Source organism: Halichoerus grypus, chromosome 9 (genome assembly GCF_964656455.1).
Source record: "Halichoerus grypus chromosome 9, mHalGry1.hap1.1, whole genome shotgun sequence".
In the NCBI taxonomy this organism is placed as follows: Eukaryota; Metazoa; Chordata; class Mammalia; order Carnivora; family Phocidae; genus Halichoerus; species Halichoerus grypus.
In genome coordinates, this window is record NC_135720.1 from 74,744,561 (window position 1) to 74,765,076 (window position 20,516).

Consider the following 20,516-nt stretch of genomic DNA (forward strand, 5'->3'; position numbering starts at 1 on the left):
ATTTAAGGAAAATTGTATAAATCTAAGCAAAAGTAAGCGTTAACATTTTTGCCGTGCAGTGTGGTTTGGTGCAACTGGGGTTAGCCATATCTCTATTCTTACAGTCCTTTTCAGATGAATTCTTTCTGTTAGAACTCATGTTCTTTTCATTACCTTTTGATCTCTTTCCCTTTCCATAATAAAAGACCTCTGGAAAATCAGAAGTATAAATGTTGTTTATAAAGATTTTTCTTGTTCCAATATTAATGCAAATTAACTAACTATGCCTGAGATATCAATGTCCAACTGATCTCAATATAAAAAAAAGTCAACCATGTTGCAGTTTTAATTAAATTGATAGTTATCTTTAGTTCACATTATTTTATCCCAGAAAAGACAAAAATGTTTAAAGTGGATATTAAATATTAAGAAAGCTTTTATTCCTAATATACTTAATACAGTATTTATCAGCATGTAATTATCAAACATGGAAGGTTAATAATTTTTTAAAACCTTGGAACATAATGATTTCATTGTCAGAGAAAACTTTCATGGAAATTTTTAAAAGCAAAGACTCAAAATATAATTGAATATTGTTTCTGAAATGAAAAAAACTTCCAAAATTATTCGAGAGACTAGCAAGATATTTCCTTCATCTTTCAAAAGTTTCTCTTATAGAAATAAAGAGCACGTATTTTATGGTTTTACTCAAAACCTATAGACTCATTTATAGTCTTCTATTGTTTCTCTAACTAAAATAAACTCAAAAGTAGGAGAATCACATGTTATTTCAAACCAAATCCTGTGTTTATGTTTGCATGCATGCATGTGTGGAATCATAACTCACTTTTGGTGCCCCCCCTTTTCTAAATCTAATCCTTGTTTATATAGCCAGCCAGATGCATGGCAAGCACATCTAAGGGACACATTAAATATTTAAATAAGTGAATTGTTTTCTTTCCATTTGTTTTTCAAAAGAAAAAAATGGTTTTCTACTATTTTTTCTGTTTGGATTTTGATGGGATCGAAAAAAGATGTCATACAGTCATTGATCCAAAGTTGTCAATTTTAAACTTATTTATATATGTAAAAAGAATAATACTGTGGTGCTCTTTGGCCCTCAGTAATTCCTGTTTCCAAGTTATGACAAGGCTCCCACATTAAGAGCTATCTGTACTTGGCAGACTCAAATCAAGTGTTTCTTTCAAGAGGTAGAGAGGACAATTCATCTGTAATTTCAGGCTGTGCCACTGGGCTCAGTGCTATGGGGAAAAAGAAGAATATGATGTAGAGGTCTCTTCCAGGGTGGAAGAAAAAGAAAAAAAGTCTCTCCCCTTCCAGAGGAAGATAGTTAGAGGTTGGATGATCAACTGCAGTGGAGCTTTGAGGGAAGATGCAGGTAGGAATAGCGAGAGCAGCACAATGGACACAGTTACACTTCACTACATGCGAGTCAGAGACCACTTCAGACTAGCCATCAGGGGGTGAAGACCAACAGAAAATAATTAATAAATGCCAAACAGCCACATTGCTAAAGTACTTTCCCCTATGGACATTATCTTGAGTTTTTCTACTCAAGGAACGTCCCTAGTAAGGAGCTGATCTTTGATTCATTTGTTGAATCAAAAACCAAAATTGTTGTGTTCAAGGTCATATTTACCTGAACACAACCATTTCATCTGGAAGTTCTTTTAATTAGCAAGTTAAAGTGTCTCTTGTTCTGTCTCTCTCTCTGTACAGTTAAAAATGGTTACATGTGGGGGTGCCTGGGTGGCTCAGTCATTAAGCGTCTGCCTTTGGCTTGGGTCATGATCCCAGGGTCCTGGGATCGAGCCCCGCATCGGACGCCCTGCTCAGTGGGAAGCCTGCTTCTCCCTCTCCCACTCCCCCTGCTTGTGTTCTCTCTCTCGCTGTGTCTCTCTCTGTCAAATAAATAAAATCTTTAAAAAACATAGTTACATGTGTTTTACCACAATTTTTAAAAATTAAAAGTTAAATTTTTTCTTTATTTTTTTTAAAGATTTTATTTATTTGAAAGAGAGAGAGAGAGCACGAGAGGGCGGGGAGGGTCACAGGGAGAAGCAGACTCCCCTCTGAGCCGGAAGCCTGATGCGGGGGCTCGATCCCAGGACCCTGGGATCATGACCTGAGCCAAAGGCAGACACTTAACCGACTGAGCCACCCAGGTGCCCAAAAGTTAAATTTTTTAAAGGTGTCTATTGTTCTTTTACCTACTTCCCACCCCAGTCATAGGAAGTAAAGGAGTTATCCTTCTTTGCATATCTAATAAAATAACTATAATTTAACCTTGAACCCCCCCCACACATACACACACACAAAAAGATATACACACATAGTATCTATTAAAATTCATAAGGCTTTCTATCCTAGGACCCTTTTCAAACTAGCCTTTCTTTTAAGGGTTTTTGTAAGTGAAATCCCTCCAGGGTTTGGGGTCACACCTGAAACGTGATCTGGCATTGGATTTGTTTCTTCTGAGTCCCTCACAGTCACTTAATTACATTCACTCACATTTCACTAATAAATATAAAAACAGAATTGGGCCCAGGCTTGTCCTCCCTCCAAATCCCCAAATCTAGAGTCTCTGAGGAAGTGAGAGCTTTGAGGAGGTCATGTGTACATATCACATTCTAAAGAGAACTTTTGCGGGTAGTTGGCTTCACAAACTGTTTTAATAATAATGTAAACTTTTCTCAGTATTTCTTCATCCCTAACATATACTGGTAGCCAGGTCCCCAAACTCTCGCTTTTTTCACATGTGGAACTATTACCATCCATGTCAAAAGCCTCTATCCCTTGGGGCACCTGAATGGCTCAGTGGTTAAGCATCTACCCTCTGCTCAGGTCCTGATCTCAGGGTCCTGGGATCAAGCCCTGCGTCTGCTTCTCCCTCTGCCCCTCCCCCAGCTCATGCTCTCTCTCTCTCTCTCTCATATAAATAAATAAAATCTTTTTTAAAAACCCTTTATCCCTAGATAAAAGCCAATAAAATGAACTGAATTGAAGCCAGGTTGGACTGCACCATTCATGAACTATGTGACTGGGCAATAGCTTATCTATTTGACTTTTAATTTTCTCCTTCACAAAATGGGGATAATTCAAATTTCTTGAGCTTTGTTGTGAGGATGAAATAAAATAATGAATACAGAGTGCTTAGGCAATCTGTGTTGCTATTATGAGTATCTCCTTTGCCCCTCTCATTTCTATTTCCGAATCATGAAACACTTGTAAATAAATTCCCCTGTACTTTCAACATTTTCTTTTGGTCCTTTTCAGAGCACCTATTATGGACTGGATATAATGCTAACTTCTGGTGATCCAAAAATGAATAAGATACAGATGGCTCAAGATGTCCTTAGAGTAGCAGAAGACAAATGCTCCAGAAGCCCAGAATGGGGAACAAGTGAATCTGTTCAGAGTGGGAGGAGGGTGAAGGAAGACTTTGTAAGAGAAAACATTTGAGTTGCACAGAAGGGGAGAGTGCAGGCAGCTCATGGTGTGCTTCTTGGGCCTCTTCCTTATGAAGAGGGTGCCAAAGGTGTCCATGAACCTCTGGGCTGCAGGTGAAACCCCACTTTCTTCAGATGGACGGAAACCCCTCTGTGATAGGACTGAAACACAGGATGTTTCTCCTCCTCATGGAGAAATAAAATCGTTGTTGTTCCCTCATGCATGCGTCTTTCTCCATTCTTTTCTTTACTCACCAAACAGTTATAGAGTATCAGTTAAGTACCAGACTCTGTGATAGATGCTACGGATAGAAAGAGATAAGAAACTCAGTCTAGTAAAAGAGACAAACAAGAAAATCAAAGATTATAGTACACTGATGAGAGCTCTAAGAGAAATACACTCGGGGGGACTGGGGCGGGGAGCAGTGTTAGGGTGACCAACTATTCCAGTTCACCTTCTACTGTCCCCATTTTATCAATGAAAGGGAAACCCCTCAGTCCCATACAAACTGGGATAGTTGGTCTCCCTAATTCAAGGCCAGAGTGGGCTCCCTTCATGCAGCCTAGGGTAGGGGCATGGGAGTATAGTCATATTAGAATTGATGTCCAGCATAAATGTAATAAAATACCAGATGGACGAGGACATTGAAACCATTTGTGAAGTGAGTTGATTTAACACATGGGAACTACATTACATTAAATCCTGGTGCCCACAGTTCCTAGAGCTGTATGAAGATTAGGTGATTTAAATACTTCTGAGCACCTGTTATCTGAAAAGATAATTCTGACAAAGTCATTGCCAACAAAAAGCTTACAGTTCAATAAAGGATAAAGCTGTATATAAAAGTCATGATGCCATAAGGTAGAGAACAACCTGAAACCTTATCTGGATTTCAGAGAAGGAGTCCCTTTGGAAGGCCCAGGGATGACTGCCTGGAATGAGTGTGGGAGAGCAAAGAAATAGCAGAGAGGATGGGAAAGAAGGCTCTCAGGTGGAAAAGCAAGAGCTCCTCCACAGAAACAAGCAAAAAACTCACCTGACACCTTGGGCCCCAGGACAACAACTGAAGTGTGGGACAGAGAAACTCTGTCTACACTCTCCTAGAAGCTTAATTTTGTCTCCCTCAAAATCTCTCCTGCAAAAGATTCCCCAGGAACTCTGAAATTGTGCTTATTTGGAGTTAGCTGGACTATGGTTATACTTTTTTTTTTGTAAGTAGAGTCAATATACTAGGGTTTTTGTTACCTGAGAGCTTTCTTGACAGTGCGAACAGGGATTTAGTTGAACAGGCTGTGGACACTTTAGTAATTATCCCCAGTGTGTCTATTAACCAGTTTATTTTTCAAGCTGATTCTGAATGATAATTGGTAGCAAAATCCAAGTTTCCAGATTTCTTTTTCCCAGTTGCTAGTGCTCTGAACTCCCGTCAATTCAACCACACCATTCACTGTTGCTTCTCTCTTGGCTCCCCTCCTCCAACTCTTGCTACCACAAAACATAGTTAGTGTTCATGTCTCATTTCTCAGCAAAATTAGGAGATGTGTGGAGTGAATTCACATTAGTATTTTAGCTAACAACACCTTGAAGAGTCTACAGACCATTTACCAAGGAAACTAAATTATTTCAAATACTTGTGTTAAAGTAAATGAACCAAGGCTTTCCTGATGTAATAGGCCAACATTTTATTGTGGTTATAACCACAATTCCCAAGAAAGCTCCAAAATTCAACAATCTTTATTAGGTTCTTTCTTCATTAGTGAGAGTAAAAAATGTCCCCCTATAGATTTTTCCATAACTGTTAGTAGTAGAATAGGGCATTTTTTTTCTAAAGTAATTCAAACTAATATGAAATCCTTTTGTAATACAAAATTGTCTTTAGAACACCTTAGAATTATTGAAAACGGTAAGTAGAATTTATTAAGGTTATGAATCAAAGAGAAATGTGTGTTCTTGTTATCATTTAAAAAAAAAATTTAGAGGTTAATCTTTTCCCCATGTTTTGGCTTAGCAATGACTCTGGCTTTTTTTTTTTTTTTTTTTTCCTCTCCTAATAGGTTCTCTTTGGTTCCAAGGTATTCCCAGCTACTGAGAGTCACAAATTCTGTCTGAATAGGAGGGTGACCTTTTCAGAGAGGAGCCAATGTTTGTAAGCTAAGATACAAAGGAAGGGAAAAATAGTTTGCTGAATGACTGAGGGTGTGCTGGAGGAAGAAAGCTCATTCCAAGCAGCACCCCCTCCAGCCCTATTCCTACCGGCGGCATCCAAGTGTGCCAACTCCATCTTTCCATTCCTCCCTGACCTTACTGGCCTAGTAGAACTGCTAGCTGCAGACACGGTCGTCTGCTCAGGCTCTTTGATGTCTAAAATTCTGCCTCAGTGTCTGCTTGTCTCTTGCAGGGAGGAAGAAGCATCTGGCACCTCAGCTCTGTGAAACATCACTGACTGTTCCTGGGAAGGGGAGTCAAGAAGCAGCCGACCTGCTTTAGGAGGGCAAGTGACCTGGGTTACTCCTGCCCACTGCCAGTCACACAGATTACACTTCTGTGGATATGACCCAATGTCCTCAATTCCCCAGGCCTAAATACACTTAACCTTCCTTCTCCAAACTGCTTTATATTCCTTACCCACCCCCTCCATTCTCCCCTCCATTCTTAGCTCTTAAAAATATCACAGACACTGCAGTTGTCACGTGTCTCCTGACTTTTCATCATAGCTCTGCATACCCCATTCGAATATCCTCTTCCTTTCTCTCTCTCTTTTTTTTTTAACCTCACAATTTTGCTTTTTGGCAACCAACCAAAGATTTCTCTGTGTGACTTAAAAGAAATATTACAAGACAAACTGTCTCCTGGTACAAGAGCTACAAAATTATTTGCATATGTAATCTCTTCCTGTGCCTCTGCTAGCCTGGGACTCTTCTTCGCCTCCAATCCTGGTGGTGTAACAAGAGAATAAATTATGGTCCTACTGATAGAACATTAAACTGACAATCTTCTGAGGCACAGGCAATTTTCATGGAAACCGAAGCAAATTCAAGATTATACATTTTCTTGTAAGTGTATTTCTTTTTCCTGTCTGCCCTCTCACATAGTATCAGTTTTCTTGCCTTCTTTTTATTCAGTTTCCTCTCTGAAATAGGAAACAATACATCTAAAGCTGACTGTGAGCCAATCTCCCAGCAATTGAGCTATACATGCCGATAGGGAACTAAGGTATGGCAAATCAGTTACAAGGCATTCAGGCTTATAATTTAAAGATTTGGTTAAAATTAATAAACTGTAGCAATTTTTAAAAGACTAAACGAATTACCTAATGTTTTGCCTCCTTCCTGACTACTTTGGGAAGAAGGGAAAAATGAAAATAAAGGTGTTTATATAGTGCCATCTAGTGGCAGATACATCCAAAAAAAAAAGGAAAAAAAAAAAAAAAAAAGCTCTGTTTCCCCTGGGGATTGTTTAAAGGAACCCAGAAAATATTTGCTACTGTTAGGGTCTGGTCCCAGGTTTAATTCTAGTTTTGTTTTACCTCCCTGAGGAAAATGCAATTCTGGGGGCTCTTTTTGGTGTCACTGAGAGTTTTAAGTTTTAATCTGGTTTGTAGAGAGCCAAAAAAGATGAAAAATCTGAAAATCCAGAGCAATTACTGCCTTAGTATTTTAACTAAGGTTTTCCTTGCCATCCCACCTCTGCCTGTCTTGCTAAAACAAAACACTGATTCTGCTAAGAATAGGAAATGTTAACAATCTAAGAAAACTGCAATGATCACGCTACTTAAAACAGAACTCTGCTCCCCTCTTCTGTCTTAAATCTGTAGCTCTAAAATTTTAAATATCATGAATATGAAGAAGCAAAGTTCTCTTCAACTACATTTCTTAAAGAGATGCACATCTATAAGGACAATTAACAGAGTTTTCAAAGTTGGCCCACCGGTAGCCAGGTTCAAAATCAATAAACAACCCTCCCCCTCCACATGAAGAAGGAAAACAAAATTTAGAAAAACAATAGCCCAATCAGAAAATACTGTCTAATTAATCTGTGTTTCCCAGAATCAGCTCGTCCTTTCAAAGACCTGTCTCTAACTTGTAGTTCCTCTGACTGTGATATATTTCCAGGACCAAGTCTCTCTCCTGCCCCACACTTACCAGCTGTTGTTTCCAAAGCACTCCCCCCTTGCTTAGCAGGGCTCTCCTCAAACCTGCCTGGAGCAATCATCACCTTCTTCCCAAGTGCTGACAGAGGTGGATTCTTAGCCTGCTGACCTCAGAGACTTTGAGTTTCTTGGGACCTCTTCCTGTTGTGCATTCTTTCATTCTGTCATGAGCGTGTGGATAAACTAATAGTTGTGAATTTGAATTGAAATATAAAACATGCTGAGCAAATCTAAAATGCCTTGAATAGTAGGAGGTAGTTAAATGGATGACGCTCAGACATCATATGATGTTGGCTGAGATATTGTTGTATCTGCTGAGTCAAGGGGCTAAATCTGTAATTTCCCAATACGACCCATCATCTGGAAATCTCTCCGTAAATACATTTGCTCTTCCTCTCATGGTTCCTTGACACTTATGAAAGGGTTTCTTTGGCCTTAATTTCTTCTTCATTAAGATACTCATAACTGGGAAAATGAACATAATTTTTCAGGATGGCAGATTTAAGCATGGTATACTTTTACCATGCTAATTACAAGGCGAGTAATTGAATGGGGTACATCTGTCTAAAGCAGTTTCAATTCCAAAAGACTCCAAACCTCTGTTCTTAATTTCAGCTAAACTACCATAGAATTTTCCTTTCAGAAACAGGATAGTGACCTTTTGATCTCTATGGTTTCAGTATCGCCGAAGCCCTCAATTCAAAGGCTTCTGCTTTCGTGATGGCATTAGCGGTGATTTTATAATTGGTACTTAGAATTGACATGCAGTGAAATTTAAATGGTTGTTGAGATCTTTGTTGATTAAAGATTTTTAAATTAAATACCAGTTTAGTATCTGGTGTTATTTGAAAGGGCCAATCTTCCACAGCAGGAATTTTAGTGGAAGAATGCCAAGCAATGCTCACTTTATGTCTCACTTCCAACCCTCTCTAGTGGTGCCAAGTTTATTATAGGTTAGAAACTGAACAGGATCTAGCAACCCACTTCTAAAATGTAATCATTTAATTTCCATGTAATTTCATGAAGGCAGTTTAATTATTTTATAATTACATAACCAGAACATGATGTGATGCAAGGTCGTGATGAATGTACTATCTTACAACCTTAAATGTGGCAAAAAAAAAATTAATCAAATCATATACAGAGATTCATTTAAAGTAATACATAATCTGTGTTGGCATCTCCTTCTCTCTTTTTGAGGTGATATAGTAAGAAAAGCCTTCCTTCTATGTTATTCTGATTTCTCTTAGTTCTTGGACTTTCTAATTACCAATGCAACACTATTTTGTGCTGCCCTTAAAAGTAGAATAATGAAACCCAATAGTAGGATAGAATAACAGCCAGACATGAGAAGACCCTCCTCAGAATGTGTCTGCTCATCTCTGTTCTGCTCTTGTTAATGACACGCAACTGCAACAGGCACAGATGCTGGGTGGTAGGCTTTGTGCCCTTACTCCGTTTCAAAACAAAAAAATAAAAATAAAAGCATATCTGTAGTGTCCAAACAGTATTTCCAGACTGTATAGATTTCCATTAAAATTTCATGGATTTTTATGGACATAGTTAAGAGGCAAAAGAACATTTCACCTAATGAGACAGAATTCTAAGGTTCAGAGAACTCTAAGGTGCCCATGATCCCTTATATTACAGTTCTCCTTATTTTTAGGGGGGTTTTTAATGCTTCAGGTACTAAAGAGAAAATGACATGGGGATGAACATAAACAGGTATTTGTCTCTTCACAATCTAGAATCCATGGTCTATAGTTACATTGTTGAGAGAGGCAATATAACTGTATGTTTAAAAAAAAAGGGATAGGGTGATTCCTGTGTGTTAAGGTGAGAAGTGAGAGGAAGGTACATGGGCAGGAACTTGGAAGGGTAGATATTATGGGCTCCACTGGGAAAGAGATCAGAACCTGCTTGGATGCTGTGTTCTGCAAGGAGAGACCAGTGGGAAAGGCCGTGGAAGTGTTGCGGACAATCTGGGTGCTACGGCTTTGGCACCAGGATTCTACATGAGGTGTCTGGGCTGAACACAGGTAATGGGGAGGGACTACCTGCTAGAAGACAGATTTGCATATCTACGAACCGAGTCATCTGCATTGCCTTTGATTATCTGCAAATTATAGGATGGTAAAATAGCTCAAGGACAATGAAAGGCCCAGTGACCCTATAGAATCAGCTGATTCACCTAGTTTTCCACTCAAGTCATCCAGTAATCTTTTTTGGTCCATTTCAAAGTCTTCCATAATTTTTCCCTGCATTGGCAATCATGAAAACAAGAGATTGCTTTCAGATGCACAAAATCCTATCCATCCCTAAATTTCTTCATAGATAACACTAGGAGTTTTTTTCTGATCCCCTCAACTGATTGTGATCTCTCCTTTGTAGCTTCACTATGCCCTTGTCTCTTTCATGGTGGTATTTCACTTTGCTACCAGTGATAATATGTATCTATCTAATCCATAGGGGGTTTTAAGTTGCTTTTTAAAAATCCCCTGCGGTAGCTATCAGAGTGCCTAAAATGTGTCATGTGCTCAATAGATATGTTTCATTGAATTTAATGTAATTCTTATATCCATTTAGCTAGTCCTGATTGGCTCTCTTATAGGTAAAAATGGCAGCTTCCTGCAAAGTGAGATCTTAGGAGCTGAGCTTTATATGGAATCATCTTCCACAGCATTAATATAAATTGAATAACTCCAGGCCATGCTTGCTTTAGATCCAGTCTATTCCCAAATCTTTCTCACAAACTACTAGGAGTGCCTAGAAACACTCCCATCACTGGATTTACTAGTGAATTTGGTGAATTAAGACATCATCTCAAAAAGGCTATCTCAGTACTGAAAACCCCACTAGCCATTAGCTCCCACTAATAGATCAGCATAGAATAGTTTGTTAATCTGATAGGTCTCAAAAGAATGGTAAAGAAAAGGAAGGGGGTTTTCCCCCCCTTTCTTTTAAACAGTAAGTGAAGAAATAGAACACCTGTGGTTGGGGATACACTGGATTTGCAATGACTGAAGATGAACAGAAGTCCTTCACGGTCATCCTTATGAGAACTTGCTATTCTTTTCTCCAGAGAAATTAGAAGTTTAGAAACAATATTTCCATGAAAAGTGTGAATGAACAATTTTAAAAACATTTCTAAGGATTCCTCTTATTTTTTGAAGTGCAGGTTAGCTCATGATCATCAGCTAATATTTATAGGTTGGTATTACATTGAAATCTTTTTTATGACATTGGATATGTGAACAGATTGAGGGAATCTAAAATACTGCCTTCAAAACTAGAAATGATTGCATTGGGACCCAGAAACAGTTGGCCTCCTTGCATAAAAGACACTTGGTACCAATTATTTATGCACTAAATGTGTCTCGAGTTCCAGATTAAATTATCCACAGTTTTGATTCAATTAACTTTTGATTCAGTGCCTATGTCTTTAATGACAAAGTTATTCCAGGAAAAGTTGAGCCCTGGAAAAGTTTTACCTAGCTAAGATACCCCTGAAGGAGGATGTGAGTCACATAGTACTTACATTGGCAAATAAAACCACAGTGCGTGTCTGCTCCCTGTGGATTTTAATTTGCAGCAACAATAAACTGCAAGTAATGGGCCTTGGGTTAAATGGTTAAATGTAAAGTTCAAATCAGAATTAAGATATCTTGTCTTGAAAAGGTGAGGTAAATGTCATAGGCCAAATGATCTAAGAAGCCTTACAGAAATGCCTCCCCTCTCACATCTAGATAGTCGGGTTTTATCTCCCACCTCACATATCTTCATATGAATCTGTTCACTTTAATTAGTTCTTTCAACTCAGGTTGTACCTTGTACTCACAACCCCAGAGGAAAGGTATAGTAATTATGACCAGGAGAAAATTTTTAAGTTGTCAAAGTATGAATTTCTCAGTCAATACCTCCCTTAGGGTATACTTACGGTGCTCAGGCTGCTCCCTCTTTATTTGTTCATTAATTTATTCTTTTATTTTTACATCATTCATGTTTATTAATTCCTTCAATAAACAAACACCTACTGAGAATCTGTGGTGTTTCTTAATGGAGATGATACAGACATTTGGGGTGAAATAGTCCTTTGAGATAATTCTTTGTACAGGATTATCTAATATATTGCAAAACATTTATTATCTCTGGGTCATATCCACAAAGCAGGTCTCAATCCTGAGCAACCTAACTCTACTCCCTCCTTCCATTTCCAAACATCACAGGAGAAGAACCCTGGGTATGACCCACTACCAGAGGATATCAGGATGAATAAAATAAGATTATGGACCTCAAGAAGTTGGTTGCCTTGTGGGAAAAACAAGTAAGCACATACAGTACAGTGTGATACATGCTATGAGAGAAAGAAATACACAATGACACTCAGGGATATTCAAGAAGGTTTCTCAGAGAAGAAAATTCTTGAGCCAAGTCTTTAAGAACAAGTAAAAATTAACTAGATGAAGAAGGCTTCTAGGCATCAGAAGAGGTCCAAAGACCATGCCAACGTTCAGAAAAAATGCTTTAGGAGAACTGCAAACAAATTTCCCAAGAATATTGCTTGGCACTGGAGTTGGGGAGGTGGTGACTAATTGGACAGGAGGTGAGATTGTAAGAAGGGTGTCATAGGCCAGGCTAAAATATTTAGACTTTATTCTTAGGAATATAGGGAATTGGAAGTGACATGATCCTATTTGAGTTTCAGAAAGATCACCCTGGAAAGGATGCTAGAATGTTGATTAGAGGAAATAAGATGGGGGGACAGGGAAAACCATTTTGAGGATGTTGAAGTAACTCAGAAGAGAAATGAAGGATGTTTCAGTGGACTCCAGTGGCTGCAGTAAGGACTGCCAACACCCTCCAGCCAAAGACCAGCAGAAACACACCTTTAGTTGACCACCTTGATTTTATTACTCAGTGCAAAGGGGGAGAACACTCACCATGAGAAACTGAGAGGTGTTTCAGTAAGAGAGTGTTAGAACCCTATTTATCAGATTTGAGCTTTAGTTGGGTAATTTTGGGGAGAGCCTAAGAAAATGGGGATTTACTCACTATCAAAAAGGGCAATTCTATATCGAGGTATATCAATAAATCTTACCTATAGGGAGGGCAGGCTAGAGGGAGGATTGGTTAAAAAAAAAAAAATAGCAGTCACATTAGCTGGGAGAGGAGGTGTTTGATATTTTGTGGGTTTCAGTGGCCTTGTTTTTGTCTCACTTTATTAAGTTTTACATTGTGTGTAGACTTCATATACTTGGTTGTGAGGGGAGATAATCAAGGTAGTAGTTAAATCTCATTGGTTTGAGTGAGTTTTATTCTTTTTTGGTGAAGAGAGATACTTGATCAAGTTAAACTGAGGAAAAGCACTTAATAGAGTAATGTGAGGAAGGGAATAATTAATGTAATAATCCTGCAGATGTTGGTGAGCACAGTTTTCATGTGTGCATTCCATGTGTGTGTTTGGTTTCTTCTATTAACACCTATCAGCCAAGATAAAGGAAAATGCAGAACATGTTAGTTCTATAGTATCTATTTTCCTCTTTCCAGTAGCTACCAATTCCCACTGGGAACCCATATGATCCCAAGAAAATTGATTCCATTTCTAGCTCTAATATGGAACACAGAACTGAGTTTAAACTTTTCAGTCCCTTCAATTTACCTGGCTAGAGTAAATTGTTTCATTGGTGGTACCTAACCTAGCACTTTATTGTGAATATTGGGATACATATTTGCTTTTCCTTGCTAGATATGAATGAAGAAGGATTATCTTGAAATTTTACAACCCTAAGTCTTCCAATGGGAAAAAAAATAGGTCACATACCAAGAACTGGGAACAAGAATGACATCAGAATTCTCAATAGCTCTACTGAAAACCACAAGGCAATGGAGCAATGCCTGGCCTGAGCATGAAGACAACTCTGAGGAAGGCAGAGTGAAAAGACAAAAAGAAAGTCAGTCTTGCTCACATCATTTGAGCTGCAAGATCAAGCCTCATTTGAAGGCCATTTTACCTTGGACTTTTCCATCCAAATACCATTTATTACTTAAACAAGTATAAGTTAATCATTCTATTCCTTGTAACCTTGTCTCTAGCCTCACCAAAGTGAAGAGTGAAGAAAGCTGATCCAGGGTTATGACTGAGGTGAGATGTGCAACTAGGTCAAGGCAATTAAATGTCTTGGCAAAAGAATGATTAGACTGATCATTCGGTGATGGACTCCATAGCCACAAATGTACCTGGTTGACCTCCACTAAAATTGTCCTTTTCTCTATCTTACTTTCCTAGGGCAAAGTCTGTATTTTCCATGCTATTCTCTAATTAAACTCAAATAAAAAGTTATTTATAAGCATTGCATTGTGCTCAATTTTGTGAGAATACAAAAATCTAGGTTCTTGTTTCTATTATTTGTCTATATATCTAATCTTGCCTATTATCTAATATTTGTACTATATAATTTAGTACAAATACAACATTTGTACTAAATACAATGTACTATATAAGACACACACACTCACTATTCACCCATACATTTATTCAACTCTTAAAAGCAAGACAAGGCAAAATATGAAGAAGAGCTCAAGTGAATTTTACAGATGGCAAGTGCAATGGGATTTGAGAGGAAGTAGAAGGCAATCTGTGCTTTTCAGCTAATGTGGGGTGATTAGAGGAAATTCCCCAGGGTTCTCTCTTCTCTAATTTAATCCCTTAGTGTTAGAGAGGGCAGCAGGCTGTTTCTGATATAAGCAATGAGGGATCTTTTTACTAGCTCTGTGACCTTGAGAAAGTCACTTAACCCCTTTGAGCATCATCTTTTTCATTTTAAACCTATCGATAGTAGTTTAAGTCCCTACTTCTTTCTCAGGATTGTTGTAGAGAAGCAAAGTCATAATGGGAAACAAAGGATATCAAAATACCTTCTAAACTGGAAGACACCAAAGAAATGTAGGCAATAATAATGATTAATGGTGGAATGGTGGCCCTTAGCAGACTCAGAGCTACCAACTTCCCAGTTCTTTGGTTTTTTGATTTGTCTTGTTTTTTGTTAAAAATTTAAATAATGAATGGTAGTAATTTTAGAAGATATAAAAGGAACAGTGACAAAGCTATGAAGAAGAAATTGTTATACACATCATAGCATGTGTACCTCTGATGATCCCATCATCTCCATTTGGGGGAGCCCCATTGGGCAATTACATTAAATTTTAGAAAGTGCTTATTTGGCTACATTTTACCCGCAAATGTAAAACAGAGATCAAGAGACAGATGTAAAATAAAACTGGCTGTTTCTGTTTGAGACCAGATAAAAATTCCATTCAAATGGTTCTGCTCTTGTAAGCTTTATAAATTAACTTCTACAGATTATATCCTAAGTAAATGAGGTACAAAGTCCCAACACCAGCAAAGATCCAAACCTATATACACATTTGATGCAAAGCAATAAAAAGGGGAAATTGTGACCATGAGGTCCTTAAAGATCCTGCCCTGGCTGTCTTCCTCCTTGTCCTTTTACTTAGGCCAGGATCATTTCTGTCAGTCTTATTCCTTTTTTTCAGAACTCCATTTCTCATTGTTTTCTCTTGCTCTCTTCTCTGGTCCTTTGCCTGTCCTCTTGTCCATTCCTGACCCGCTTACAGTATAGGTTAATCGTAAAGCCCTCAACATCCCCTTTGCAGAGCCCTCACTTAAGGTGTGCTTAAAGCAGGAGGGTTTTCCAGGCAGAATTCCTTCCATCTAAGAACCAGTATGCGCCACTCGGGGGGTTTAAAGGGCCAGTGCTGCATATCATCAGTGAGCTATAGAAGAAAAATCTGTGTTCTGGACACAGAAGAACACACAGAGCTCTGGTTTCTTAGGGATTTCAGAACAACAAAAAAACCTCAGAAAGAAAGGGTCATTAATAATTGCAAGGCTCCAGTTCTCTCTACTTCTAGGGGTAACCAAGCATCTATAATCAGGCTCATAACAAAGAAATTCTTGAGGAGAATCATATATCCATTTACTAATGTGTAGCCTGATAGTGATTTCTCAGTGGGCTCAGTGTGTAGAGATACATTTTAGCTTCATTTATCACTCCTTAAAATGCCTCAGAAAATTCAGATGCAATTAGAGTCATTAGAATAAAAATCAGCCAGTGTTCAAAGCTGTAAACAACAGAGCCTATATTGTCTAGTTTAAGCAGAAAAGGAATGTATTAAGATGTTGGATACCTTACCAGTCTGGAAGAGGGCCTTATCATCAGGCTTACAGGCTACATGGTCTGCAATAATTAGGCTACTGGGCTTTCCAGCGAAGGCTCTATGCCTCTTGCTTTCTGGATGAAGGAAGGAATCTTGGACTTTTTGCATTGTCAACGCTGGATATGGGACTCAACTGCTAGTGCCTTCATCCTAGCTACCTTTGAAACCTGGATGCAAGGGGTGCTTGGCTGGCTCAGTCGGTAAGAGCATCTGACCCTTAACCTGGGGGTTGTGAGTTTGAGCCTCACACTGGGTGTAGAGATTCCTTAAAAAAAAATCTACATGCCTTTTTAAAAAACTTTATTTCCATTTCTTTACTTTTTAGAAAAACTTTATAATTTGTGATAGAGATTCCCAGAAAGTTGCAAAAATAGCTCAGAAAGGCCCTTGTACCTTTTACTTAGTTTCCCTTAATAGTACATTTTACATAACTGTAGCACAAATTCAAATCAAGGAAGTTGATATTGGTACAGTCCATAGAACTTATCTAGATTTTTCCAGTTTTACATGAACTTAATTGTGTATATGTACGTGTATGTCTGTGTGTAGAGGGCTATGCAAATATATTGTAACCACCACCACCATCCAGATATGAAACTGGTCCATCGTCACCAAGATCTCCTTTCTGCTACCCTTTTATAGTTATACCTACTTCCTCCTGTCCCTGACCCCTGGCAATCATTAATTTATCTCCATCTCTATACTTGAGTCATTTCAAGAATGTTATATAAATGGAATCATATATGATCTTCTGAGATTGGCATTTTTCACTCACTATATTGCCCTTCAGATCCTTTCAGGTTATTATGAGTCATCGATAGTTAGTTCCGTTTCATTGTCAAATAGTATTCCCCTAAGGTACAGATAAACCATAGCTTGTTTAACTGTTCACCTATTGAAAGACATTCTCATTGCTTCTAGTTTGGGGCTACTGTAAATAAGGTTGCTATGAATATTCTAGTGTAGATTCTCTGGTCAACTTCTAAAACAATGTCTTCCTCAGGTGAGTTGACTTGATAAGCCCAGGCCAGAGTTTGTGCTCCAGCTTCTCAATAGATCTCCTTTTATCATCATTAGCCCCTACAGGTCATTTTCAGTACAATTTCTAAAATTTACAAAGTAGACAGTAGTATATAATGAACACCCATGTCCATCACTGAGTTTCAACGGTTATCAGCCGTCTGCCATTATTTCCATCCCTACCTCTGCCTACTCTTCCTACCAACACTTGATTATTTTGAAACAAATCCCAGATAATGTCATTTTATCTGTGAATATTTTAATATGTACCTCCAAAAATTAAGAGCTCTTTTAAAAAAAAAGATAAAGAAAATGCCATTATCCCAATGTCTTACTGTGGGTTCCTCCAAAAGCCGATACTGAAACAAAGGCTGGAAGGCAAAGAGTCTATTTCAGAGGGGAGACATTAATAGGGAAGTGAGAGAGAAAAGGGAAGGTTGTAAGTTAGATGTGGGCAGAAGGCTGCTCTGGAAAACATGAACTCCTCAGCACTTGCAGGCACCCACATGAGCAGGCAGAGGTTTTAGCAGGCAAAGGCATGCAGGTGCCGCTAGCTGAATTCTGTGTAGCATGCACCGAAGGGTAAGGGTGAGGGACTATGGGGCCTAGGAACTGACAGCATATCCTACACAGGCCTAAAAGCAATGAACAAGTGGCAGTCAGTGTCCACATTTCCCCTAGTGTCTCATAATATTTTACAGTTTATGTGTCCAAATTATGATTCGAATAAAGTCCAAAGAGTGTAATTGATTTATGTTTTTAAGTCTCTTTCCTCCAACTGTGAACAACTATATATCCATCAAGATTACAGCATCGACATTTTTAATATACTTCCTTTATCACTTATCTACCATCCATTCACCATTTTCCCCAAATAATATTACTTGATGCATTTTGTAGTAAATTGTAGGTATCAATTGACATTTAAACCCTTCAGCATAAAAATTATTGCTTGAGTTCATATTGTTTATTGGGTTTTTTTTTTGAGGTAAATTTTACAAATGCACAAATTTTAAGTGTACATTTGCGAAATTTTGATACTGCTTACATCTGTGTAACCCACACCCCTCTCAAGGTACAGAATATTTCTACCACCTCAGAAAGTCCACTCATATTCTTTCCCAGTCAATTCCCATCCCCAACTCTTCAAAGGCAACCCACTGCTCTGAATTTTTTAACCTAATGTTGTTTACAATGTTCTCTTATTTTTCCTTCTAATGTCAGTAGGATCTATAGCTATGACTACTTAAAACATTTTTTTATTTTAAGTTTTTATTTTAATTCCAGTTAGTTAACATACAATGTTATATCAGTTTCAGGTGTACAATAGAGTAATTCCACACTTCCATACATCACTCAGTGCTCATCACAACAACTGCACTCTTTAGTCCCCATCACCTATCTCACCCATTCCCCTCACCCGTCTTCCCTCTGGTAACCATCAGTTTGTTCTCTATAGTAGAGTCTCTTTCTTGATTCCTCTCTCTCTCTCTCTTTTTTCCTTTGCTTGTTTGTTTAGTTTCTTAAACTCCACATATGAGTGAAATCATACGGTATTTGTCTTTCTCTGACTGATGTATTTCACTTAGCATTATACTCTCTAGTTCTATCCATGTCATTGCAAATGGCAAGATTTCATGCCATTTTTTATGACTGAATAATATTCCACTGTATACATTTACCACTTCTTCTTTATCCATTCATCAGACACTTGGGCTGCTTCCGTATCTTGGCTATTATAAATAATGCTGCTAGGGGTGCATGTATCCCTTTGAATTAAGGTTCTTATGTTCTTGGAGTAGATACCTAGTAGTGCAATTGCTGGATCATAAGGTAGTCCTATTTTTAACTTTATGAGAAACCTCCATACTGTTTTCCACAATGGCTGTACCAGTTTATGTTCCCACCAACAGAGCAAGAGGGTCCCCCTTTCTCCACATCCTCGCCAACACCTGTTGTTTCTTGTGTTGTTGATTTTAGATATCCTGACAGGTGTGAGGTGATATCTCCTTAGAGTTTTGATTTGAATTTCCCTGGTGATAAGTGATGATGAGTATCTTTTCATGTGTCTGTTAGCCATTTGTATGTCTTCTTTGGAGAAATATCTGTTTATGTCTTCTGCCTATTTTTTTATTGGATTATTTGTTTTGTGGGTCTTGAGTTATATCAGTTCTTTATATATTTTGGATGGCAACCCTTTATCAGATATGTCATTTGCAGATATCTTTTCCCAGTCAGTAGGTTGCCTTTAGTTGTTGATTGTTTCCTTCACTGTGAAGAAGCTTGTTATTTTGATGTAGTCCCAATAGTATATTTTTGCTTTTATTTCCCTTGCCTCAGGGGACGTATCTAAAAGAAGTTGCTACAGCCAGTGTCAAAGAAGTTACTGCCTGTGTTCTCTTCTAAGATTTTTATGGTTTCAGGTCTTGCGTTTTGTTCTTTAATCCACTTTGAGTTTATTTTTGTGTATGGTGAGAGAAAGTGGTCCACTTTCATTCTTTTGCACGTTGCTGTGCAATTTGCCAACACCATTTGTTGAAGAGACTGTCTTTTTCCCATTGTCTATTCATTCCTCTTTTGTTGAAGATTAATTGACCATATAATTATGAGTTTATTTCTGGATTTTCTATTCTGTTCTACTGATCTATATGTCTATTTTTGTGCCATACCATACTGTTTTGATTACTATTGCTTTGTAATATAACTTGAAGTCTGGAATTGTGATGCCTCCAACTTTGCTTTTCTTTTTCAATGTGATGACTACTTTTTTTTATTCCTGATATTAGTAACTGAAGTTCTTTTTGAGAGACAACTACCCATGGGTCTCATCACATTTCTGCACATTTTGTGAGCTCAATCACTGACAACTTTGTCCTCAACTATCTTCTCAAGGATGTTGTTCCAGCAAAGAGTCTTGGTAAATAGTGATAGTGGCTCCCTCCAGAGCAGAAGATAGGTTTGTTTATTGTCCAGTATAATAAAGATAATTTTTACCTCAGGGGTAAAAGACAGGCAGGTTTGTTTGCACTCTATTTTAAAATGTTAAGTTTCCTATGCTTGGAGTTCCTTAGCTGGTTTGCCAACCCACTACATTTGCAACATCTACCCAGGCCACTGTGTGTCATTCTTGAGGGCCTTTGGGGCCAAAAGGAAGTGATGCAAACATAAAGCTCATGCTGCTTGCTGCACCATGAGTAATAAAGTCCTATCTCTGACCCAGGAATCTCTGTTGGTTGACCAGCATCCATGAAACTGGTAGGCTAACTTGTTAGCTTTGCAAATAGGGTACAATCTCAAACCTTCAAAATTCTTGACAGGCCCCAATTTTCATTTTTTTCTTGACAACTAACTCTAGCGAGGAGTTTATGAATTTTGTTTATCTTTCCAAAGAACAACTTTCAGCTTTGTTGATCTTTCCAAAGAACAACTTCAGCTTTCTTTCCAAAGAACAACTTTCAGCTTTGTTGATCTTTCCAAAGAACAACTTCAGCTTTCTTTCCAAAGAACAACTAGCTAATTTTCTCTATTTTTTTTAAATATTCAATTTAATTGATTTTTGCTCTTTATTTTTTCCTCCTTCTGCCCACTTTGAATTTACTTTGCTCTTTTTCTAGCTTCTTAGTGTGGAAGCGTAGGTCATTGATTTTTTTTTTAATCT

General features: G+C 38.1%; 1 long non-coding RNA gene across 1 annotated transcript in view; it reads left to right on the plus strand.

The window, feature by feature from the left end:
* LOC118527426 (uncharacterized) overlaps positions 1 to 6,057 on the plus strand; it is a 34,491-nt gene extending 28,434 nt beyond the window's left edge. The window contains exon 2 of the long non-coding RNA XR_004913109.1: positions 5,849 to 6,057. This is a non-coding gene — a long non-coding RNA (uncharacterized LOC118527426). The remainder of the gene's footprint in view (positions 1 to 5,848) is intronic.
* Positions 6,058 to 20,516: the final 14,459 nt, after the last annotated feature.